The sequence below is a fragment of the Uranotaenia lowii genome, chromosome 1 (assembly GCF_029784155.1).
Source record: "Uranotaenia lowii strain MFRU-FL chromosome 1, ASM2978415v1, whole genome shotgun sequence".
NCBI classification, from domain to species: Eukaryota; Metazoa; Arthropoda; class Insecta; order Diptera; family Culicidae; genus Uranotaenia; species Uranotaenia lowii.
The window spans coordinates 113292106-113302587 of NC_073691.1; the positions used below are offsets into that span (position 1 = coordinate 113292106).

The 10482-nt window shown below is 34.3% G+C and overlaps 1 long non-coding RNA gene across 3 annotated transcripts; it reads right to left on the reverse strand.

Annotated features, from left to right (window-relative positions):
- Positions 1–343: 343 nt before the first annotated feature.
- LOC129755870 (uncharacterized) lies at positions 344–3686 on the reverse strand. Of its 3 annotated transcripts, none has more exons than XR_008739345.1 (5): positions 3385–3686; positions 2374–3280; positions 1584–2148; positions 1187–1405; positions 344–1122 (listed from the first exon to the last, which is right to left on the reverse strand). It is a non-coding gene; the product is annotated as an uncharacterized LOC129755870 (long non-coding RNA). The 3 variants fall into 3 exon arrangements; XR_008739348.1 differs by having other exon boundaries at positions 2374–2720; positions 3137–3685; XR_008739343.1 differs by having other exon boundaries at positions 2374–3683.
- Positions 3687–10482: the final 6796 nt, after the last annotated feature.

The following is a 10482-nucleotide window of genomic DNA, read 5'->3' on the forward strand; positions in this document are numbered from 1 at the left end:
CCGTTTCTGGGCCGATTGCCGTCGTCCCTCCGAAATAAAAGGACCGATTTCGTACCGAATCCGGACGATTTTTCGAACCGTTTCTAGGTTGATTGCCATAGCGTCCATCCGAAAAAAAGACCGATTTCGGACCGAAACCGAACGATTTTTCGAACCGTTTCTGGGCCGATTGCCATAGTATCCATTCTAAAAAAAGGACCGATTTCGGACCGAAACCGAACGATTTTTCGAACCATTTCTGGGCCGATTAGCATGGTTGCCATTCATTCAGGTTTTTCGGTTTGTTTACAAAAAGCTAGACTTTAATTTCATTAGTTTTATTTTTTTTTATTTTTCAGTTTTTTTTCTTTCTTCCAATTGATTCTTTTGCTGCCTCTCCTGCTACAAGACATTGCGATGTCTGGCGCAAGCTTCTTCTTTTTAAGCAATTCGTTTCAGGTGTTGATTGAATCTTTGGAACGACAACCACATCATGCGAAACCATCTTCGGGGTCCAATGTTGTGAAGAGATGTCTTGAAGGTTGTTCGCGTTTTCCAAACCCGAAGCTCATTCGGCATCATCAGAAGGTAACATGAAAAGAAATACAAAAACAAAAAGAAAAAAGAGAAAAAACAGGAAAAGAAAAATTGGATATTAGTTCATATCATCTATTAATATAAAATAAGAAGCCCAGCCCAAACATATAATAAATATTGCTTAAATAGCGAAATAAGTTATCTGGACTCATTGTTTTTCTTCAAAATCATACATTTAAACCTAACCAAAAAATTTAAAGATCTGCCAAAAGTGAATGATTAAATAAAAATAAAACAAAAAACACACTTACTAGAGCATTGGGGAGGCGAATACCATAACCTAACATCGCAATACTCCCAACACTTTTCCTCTTTTTTAATTATTTAAAACTAAACCAATCAACTAAATACTTAACCAAAAGCATTATGCCCTATTGAAAGTATCAGCTATTATAATGGCAAATTGTGATACTTTCACTGTCAATCGGATGTTGCGATTGTTCTGCGGAAGAGAGGAAAAGTGTTTCAACTCCCATTCATTTCAACATGGATCATGAAAGAAAAAAGACTCTCTCTTCCAATTCAATCCGGAACAAATAGACGGACCTGATGAAAGAAAAAAAAATAAAGTTCAATTATTATAATTTTTTTACTAAAAGCTTACGATTACCCGATGGATCAAATCTTCGCTGTGTTCCAAATTCCACGTTAAGCTTTGAATTTGAGCAATAATCGTATGGAAGACTTTCGGCAACCAAAATGTAAGCATAAACAAGTCTCATCAACCGAAATCGCACCTCATGTTGCCGAGTGTGGACTAGGCTTACTCGATCGGGCGGGTTTCGTAGACTGTCTGATGAATCGATAAATCAGCGCTGATCCGTGGAGTCTAAAAGACAAAATTTGAGACTTCCTTTAATTGAAAATCTAATAGCTGAAATACTAAATATTAGATTTGAATTTAAAATTAGAATTTAAACCAAGAATTGAGAATTCGGATTCATATTTCAGTTTTTGACTTCTAATTAAGATTGAAAAATCATAAACATTTAAACTTGTAAACTTACCCTCGTGGGAAATCGAAGATAAAAGAAATCGGGATGTGACCGCCGTTGCAGGAAAATATTTCTGAACTGCCACAGGGACTATACATTTTCTTGTTGTTCCTGCCTGTAAGTGCTACCCGTCTGATCCAACGAACTAACAATGTTAAATCGAAGTCCAGTTCGGCGCTTAAAGCGACTCTTCCGGTGCAACAGCTTTGAGTGCGCCATAGTGATACCGCTGTCCCATCTCTTGAACGAGGATGATTCAGACTCAGCGACAGAATAACGGCCGTTGTTGGGGCCGGAATATTTCCTACCACGCTTTGCTTGATGTATTGCGGAGGAACGGTGGGTTGTGTGGTAGCCGTAGAAACGTGAGTCGGTAATGGATCGGAATTAGTAATGAATACAATAACGATAAGAGCTTTCTCGATCGGCAGCATCTCCACGTTACAGTTGTCCTGATTGTTGGTCGATAATTTAACCCTCCGAACGATTTGCACTTTAGCTCCGACGAAACGCTGCTCCCATCAGTTCCAGCAGCATCGTTAAACGCTCGTCAACAATCAATCTGCACACTCAAAATCTAAAAATAAAGTTTTTTTTTTTCAAATTCAAATTCAATAGTAAAAATTTACTCTTGGGCTGAGTTGATTGAACCGGGTCCACACCATTGGTTCCGGTCTTTTTTTCTGTTGCAGTAAGAAATTGTTCATCTCATCGGACAGAGCTTTTTTGTAATGATCGATCATATGTGGATCCGGAACCGGGACTTGACCGGCAGTTTTTGTGGCGTGACGCATCTACTTACCGTTGACGAAGCGAACCTGGGCCATTCCGTGCGAATCCCGCAATAAAATGCCGATATGGAACGGAGTCTGACTCTTTTAGTGCAGCTGCTCATCAACTTTATGGCTTCAGCCAGGATGGAACCGAACGTCGAAATGGCAAGGTAGGCTGGGAAAAAAAACCTTCTCCGGGAGTGTATATTCTTTCGTTCACTGGAAAGAAATTCAACCACACGACTCACGGAGCCACTGTTGCCGGATCCGGGTACTACAAGCCCCGGATTGGGATATCTGGTCAGCGGTCGATTGGCCAGTATTCACGCCAATTTCACTCGGAACTCTTCTCCGTTGTGGAAAACCGGGAAAACCACTATTTTAACACAAACCAAAAGCAAAACAAAACAAAAATTACACACGTTCATATTTTTTCAAACTCATATGACAATTTTCCAACCATTTTATGGTTTTTACAACCTCTGAATCGATACTCAAAATTAAGTTTGAGAAATTTCAATTTTTACTCAAAATGTTTCATTTTTTTCTTAGCGACGCGTGAAAGCAAATTTCGAATTGTAAATTTGAGTTAACTAAATATCTTTAATCATTTGGTTTTGAAATTGAACTCTCCATGTTACTCTTTGGACAAGGGAAAAAACGTTTCGTTATTTTTTTTTCTTAATTCAATCAATTAAACAAAATTTGAATCTTGATTGGACCCACAAGAATCAAAATTTATATTTTGAAAAAGATTAATAAGCAAATAGTAAATAATTGCGACAACGGTACCTTGCATTCTACTTTGAACTATCACACCGAAAACTGATTAAAAGTTATCCAAGTGAAGCCACCATCTCTGAGCGTGTCTGGTATCCGGATCCGGATGCGATATCCAGAGCCAGAGCCCGTACCGTGTGGACATTTCCTTAGAAGCTTTGTTGGCATGGATCGATGTTTTTTATGGGGACAATAATGGGTTAGAAAATAATATACATAAATAAAACTTGATTATTTATAATTCAATCAATCAAACATACCTTATGCGCTCAAAGCATTTCTGAACAGAAAATGCAGAAACGTCAGAAACAAAACAGAACAGCGACAAATTTCAAAACACAATTTACAACAATCACGCACCAAAACGAAACACGCACCCGGATTGCTGCGATTGAAAACTGCCCGAGTTTTGTTTTGTTCATCGCAGCACTGCGAAAAATATCGTCTGTTTTCGAGCAATCGAGCAGACGGATGAAAATTGAGCCGAAAACGGGTCGAATTCTAACCGCTAGAATTCGAGTGCCGCCATCTCTGTTTTGCAATCGGCCCGATTGAGCAAACGTTCCTGACAGGGGTTCATCCGGACATACACTGAAAATATTCTCTCGGATATTTTTTATCGTAAAATGATTTATCAAAAAAAATTTTTTCAAAAGTTTATTTATTTAATTATCATTGCCGTTTCTGTTTTGGTAATGAAAAATGCACGGTTTTTTAGCGCGGATTTTCGAAACAAACGCGGTTTCAGTCTTTTTCTATTGAAACAAATTATAACTGGCAATAAACGACCGGTGGCATGAAAGCCCCACAATATGTGTATAGGGAGAAGGGGCTGAACGGATAGAAGTTGGAATTTGTTATCCGACGCCATCTTGAAATCCAATATGGCCCCTTTCACTCAACTTTAAAATGCTGGAAGTGACTGAAAAGCACATGAAACTCCCACAATATGGGTATTGGATGAAAGTACTCAATAGAAGTCGAATTTGGCTGTCCGACGCCATTTTGAAATACAAGATGGCGGTTTCCGCTTAATTCAAAATGCAATAAATAACTGAAAATCAATATAAGAAATCAGTAAAAGGGATAAAAAAGTAGATGAAAAATTACTGCCAAAATTAACAAAAATTTTGAGAGAACTGCAAAAAAGCACTGAAAAGAATAAACAAAAATATAACAAGTGTTATACAACTAAAGTAATATTGACAAAAATAATACAAAACTGTGGGAAAATATGAATAACTATTACTAAAATTAAAAAATATGACAAAAAAAATAGTGACAAATGACAAAACTTTGGATAAAACACGCCAAATGTGGTTAAATAATTAAGCCAAAAAATATGACAAATATTACAAAATTAGACAAAAATATGAGAAAAAAATCACAGAAATGGCAAAACTATGACAAATGAGAAAAAAAAATTTATGATAAAATTAAAATCAAAATTTGATAATGAAATGACCTGACAGAACTAATATAAGGACCAATATTTGACAATAAATTTACAAAAATGACAAAATAATAACAACAAATTTACAATAAAATCACAAAAATCTGACAAAAAATAAGGCAAAATGGCTAGAATATGATAAAGTTTTGAAAAAAATATGACAAAAAATTGTCAAAAATAATGACAATAATCTAACAAAATTATGAAAAATGAGATAAAAATATAACAAAATACTTTCAAATATATGTAAGAAAAATGACAAAATGATGACAAATACGACATAAAAATCACAACATTTAAAAAAAAAGACAAATCCAAACATATAATAATAATAATAATAATTTATTAATGATGAATATGTAAAAAATATATCGCAAATACGACGAAAAAATGACACAATCTATAAAAATCTATGGGCTTGTGATATGTGTAACTCAGTTGGCATGTTAGTTCCCTCCTAAGCCAATGTCCGTGAGTTCAAATACAAGAGTAATCATCGAATGCATTTGTACTGGAAAAGACTTTCAGTATGAAGAGAAGGGGGTAAAACGAATATAATCGAACGAAAAAAGACAAAACTATAAAAAAAAACTTACAATCAAATGAACAAAAAATCTGACAGAACTATGACAAAAATATGACAAACGAAAACATGACAAAATTATAACAAAAATTAAAATAAAATGACAAAAATCTTACAGTACTATGACAACCTTTGTCAATTGTCATAGTTTTGTTTTATCATAGTTTTGTAACATTTTTTCATACTTTTGTTGCATATATTTTTATCACATTTGTAAGATTTTGGTCATAGTATTGCCAGATTTATGTTATTTTATTTCAAAATTTTGTCATACAGACCCCGCTTGATTTTGGCAACATCCGAGCAAAAACCGTTCGGTTTTGGCAACATCCAAAAAAGACGTTTTTTTGTTTTTTTTTTTATTTTTTATTTTCATTTTAAACAAATAAAAATTAATGTAAAACGTAATATTAGCATGAAATTTTTTTCATTCGGCTTAATTATGATAGTTTTAAACAGTAAAAACATGATTTTTCCATGTTTAATGCTCATAACTAATATAATTGAGTCAAATTGAAAAATTGTATGCTAATATAAGGTTTTACATAAATTTTGACTAATTTGAATTAAAAATCAAAAATGAAAAAGTGACAACATAAAATTTTCGGGCGTGTTGCCAAAAACGAACGGGGTCTGTATTTGTAATTTTTGATTAGTTATTATATTTCTCATATTTTTATTTCATTTTTCATATTTTCCATAATGTTGTCAAATATTTGTCAAAGTTTTTAATTTCGAGTTTTGGCATTATTACTAATTTGTTGTTATTATTCAGTCAACTTTTATTAATTTTTGTCAGTTTTTTTTTTTTAAATTTGGTCATGGCTTTGCCATTTCAATGTCAAATTTATCATAGAATTGGTATATTTTTCTAATATTTTTGTAATATTTTTATCACCATTGCCATATTTTTATTAAAGTTTTGTCAGCGTTTCGTAATATTTGTTATTATTATATTGTATTTTTTTTTCAAAATTTTGTTATATTTATGTCATAGTTTTAGAAGATTTTTTTTGCGATTTTCAGTCATTAAAATTATTTTAAAGTTGAACGGAAGCCGCCGTATTGGATTTTAAGATGGCGTTTCATAGCGTCAGAAAAATTCGACTGTTACTAATTGATTGAGTTTTTCGGAATAAACGCGGATTGGTTTTTTTTTTGCGCGGTGCGTATCCCTCGCTCACAGTTTTGTTAATTTGCAAAGATTTTTTCACATGTGATTAATTTTTGCAACACCGAAGGTTTTTTTCAGTGTTGAACCGCTTTGCAATTCGCGTGCACTGTGGCCGGCCTTCAAAAGCGAACTTGCGAAATTCATCCGGTGAATGAATATTTCGCTTCGCAGTTCGCTTCGCGCTCACTGTGTTCGTACCCTTAGTGAACCTGTATATACACACAAAAAAAATCATAGTAAAATTACTAAATCCGTGGTTTAAATGAACAACACGCAACCATATAATATATATAATATAATTTTAATAATATAATATATTTTTGAGTCAATAATGTTTTGTTCTTGATATTACCATGCGCATAGTAATTTTACTTTGTGTTGATTTTGGCTGCGCATAGTAATTTTGACTACGTTCATAGTAAAATTGTCAATGAAATCATGAGTATTTTTTACATTGTGCATGGTAAAATTTAAATGTTTCATAATAAAATTGGTACGTGTTATGATATAAATAAGTATATGTTGCTTGATTTGATAACAAAATTACCATGCGCCATGGTATAACTATATTGCAGCACGATAGGATTAATATTCTTTTTGATTTTTTCGAGATCTAGAAATAATTTAGTTTGAAACAAATTACGTTTTTATTTTTCCTTAGAGCAAGTCCAATGGTGTTGGAAAAAAGTGGTAGGAATTTTGACAGCTGTAGCACAGATGGGAATTTTTGTATCGTGAAAAATAGACCAAAAATGTTGTCCGTCCACCGGTGTGATAGAAAACGAAGGTATAAAATTGAGGGCAACCAGCGATGCCAAGTGCATTTGCTGTTCAGTATTTTTACTGTTTTTCCTATTTCGAATTGATCGTTTAAAAATTGAAATCAAATTCACTTTATTGAAATAGTAGTGCTAATATGAAAAATTTATTATTAATGTTAATGTACAAAAACTGTATAAGTTGTAATGCAATCCAATATTTAAAAAATTAATCAGTTCATAAGACAAAAAACAAAAAAAAAACGCTCAAATCTCAAATTGATCTGATAAAATCATCGACCAGTTAGCAGGCATCATATTTTTTCATTAGAATGAACATTCTTAAAACTTTTTCTAAGTTGTTTAGAGAGTTTTGCATTGGATAAGTTTACAAGATTCACCAAACTGAGCATGTCCTTCTATGAAACAACAGCTTTGTTGATTTTGGTTCCGGCACGAATTTTTATTATAAACGCTTATAAATCTTTTCAAAAAGTGCTAATTTTCTGTAGAAACGTAAAAACTACTGCGAAAATGCTGCATCAAAATTTATATTTGCCTGACCTAGGTTATTATATGGTAGTGGTATTGCAACGTTCTTCCAATGCTATGAGTAAAATTCTCGAAATTGTTTGGGCAAGTAGAATACACATGAAAGTGATTATGGTCTTTGATAAACTCTTCGAATTTAAAGGTTTTACACATAATTTAAATTAAGTGTTTTTGTTTGGTAACTTTTAATTCAAACTTATATTGGTTTCTTCTCTTGTTCCTTCTTTGAAAATCCAACCAGGTCCCACCTGTGGAACGTTCCGATATCAGAACCATTCCTGACCGTGTTTCAACAAAGGAATCATAATCCAACCCACCGGAAGCCAAATTTGGTGCATTCCGGCAGCACAACCTAAAATTTGGAATATGGGGTTTGATAATAAAATAATTTGCGTTTGATATGATTGAAAATCGACGAATTAACAGCGAGGGTTCCGTTCTCTAAAGATGATGGAGCCATTAAAGGCGGCGTTCAAACTTTGATACCGGACATTCCGACGGAATATCTTTTTCAAATAAAAAAACGAAACGATTTCCTACTCCCGAAAACCGCTCAAACAAACCAAATTTATTTACCCAGCTATCTGGCATCGCTGCGCCTCGAAATGTATGATAGCCCACTCAATTGGCAAGGGCATGACAAAAATTGGCTGTAGGTTTTAAAGAATTGATTAACTTCTTTGTAATTCGTATCAATTTAAGTGATAAGAGAATTTGTTTAAAAAAAGAAAATATCACTTTATGTTAAAACCCTGAAATAGGCCAATTTTCTTTATTTCCCCCTCAACTAAGTTTTTGAGCATAAGACAGATGGCAGCACCGAAGTGTTTCATGCACGAATACTGTATTGCAACGCCGACTCTATCACTCGGTTCGGTGTTGCAAAACATCGTGTTTTTCTATCACCCTCAGCCAAAAAGTGTTATACGATACAAATTTTGCAGCGCGAAACTGTTCGAATATCAGATTTTCCCAACACCGGTGTACGGCAAATGTGTTGTGATGTGTTGTAAACCTTCGAAATTTCTATCTCCATCTCAATCAGTGAACTTGCTCTTAATAACTAAAATGGTCCGCTAATATTGCGATTTTCTTCTTGCACTAGAGTTTGCACACAAAAATTTCGTCAGTCTCGAATTTCGTTCAACGATTTCGCCGTATTTCTCTCACCTTCATATTCGTACGCCTCTTGAATTCATTTCTAGGCAATCAGGGTAACCATTGGTAAAATCAGTACAATATCAATGCAAAACAAACTGCCAGGATGAAGTTTAAAAATTTTACTCCGAAAAAAAGCAAAACGAGTACATTTATTAGCATAAAATGTTCAGTAGGTATCAATAAATTAAACTATGGATCCACTATTTTTGCAATATTCTTGCATTTCAGGATAAATGCGAATAATGAGGGACTTCATCCGATGCCTGAGTTTGCGCTACCCGAAAATGTTATCCGGAGACTGTCAACTTCCGAACAAGATTAGTGTCAGCATCCTTTACTGGGACTCGGATTCATCCTACGGCTGGTTTGAAGAAATTGCTTCCATTGAGACTAGAAGCCAACCATCCTGATATTACAACTAAAAGTAGATTTATTCAGGTAACAACAAAAGAATATCTACATCAATCCCACCATCAGAGCTCGTACATAGTGTTGACCGGTGCTGGAAGTGATTTTTATGAATAAATAAGTGTAATAAAAAACTACATTTAAAATTTTCTGAACATTTATTTTAAGTTTCTGAAATGCTTGATTTTCTGAACATGGCATAAGAATTGAAATTTTATTAACCTATTCGTTTTTCAGTAAAGTTGGCTTAAAATTGATTAAGAAATGCATTGCAAATACGTGGTGTTTGTTTGGACTATTAATTTGGTCGTTGTTGGTAAATCGTCGCTGGTTCCACCACCGCAAAAACATAAGAACTCATCTGCATTTACATTAAATGTGATAAATGAACCTCAAATGTGCTTTAATCTGGTTGCTCACCGCTCCTACTGTAATTTGAATGTTTTTTCACGAGATCTGATATGATTACAAAAACATATCTGGCAGTCTAGTGCGGATACAGCTTGACATCACGGACAAAATTTCATGAAGCTTACTTCGGCACATGACAAATTTATCACCTGCATGTGTAAACAAATAATTCAAGAACGTACAGAACAAGGTGTGAAAAAAGTTTATGTAAATTTTTGACCGATCGAAAAATGTGCAGGCGAATCTAGTTATTCAAGAAAATTACAATAACTTTGATGATTAATTGTCGGGCTCTGAAAAAAATTAAAAAAAAAACACTTAATGAGCAGATCAAATTTGGTAATTGTTGTACTTACGCTGGAATCGATATGGACGTTGGCAGTCATCTTGAGACCAATGATCCAAGTGGGCAAGGATTCTGGAAATTGCTATCATCCCGTTAATCTTCAGCGGCTGGTTGGGAGGAAGACCCCCACGGCCAGGGAATTCGGGTTGCATCGAATGGAACACCTTAAGACTAGAAGAAAGATTTTGTTAGCATATTCTATAAGTAGTAAATTAGAAGTAACAAGAAAAAACACAATCTACTCACCTGAGGGAATGCGTTTCCCGATCCCACTATAACGCTGATTCCAATCCTCACACCAAGTGCGCCGGTCACCTGATTAGTTGAAACAGCATATCCACCTCATCGACGTTCCCGCGCAACAATTTTGTCCGCGTTCCGAGACCCCGACAGGCTGACTCGAAAAAAAAACACTCGACCGAAGCACAAATTGCTATGAATTATAATGAGCATAGTATTTTCGACAACACAAATGACGGTGTTTCAACAATACCATGGGCATGGTAATTTCA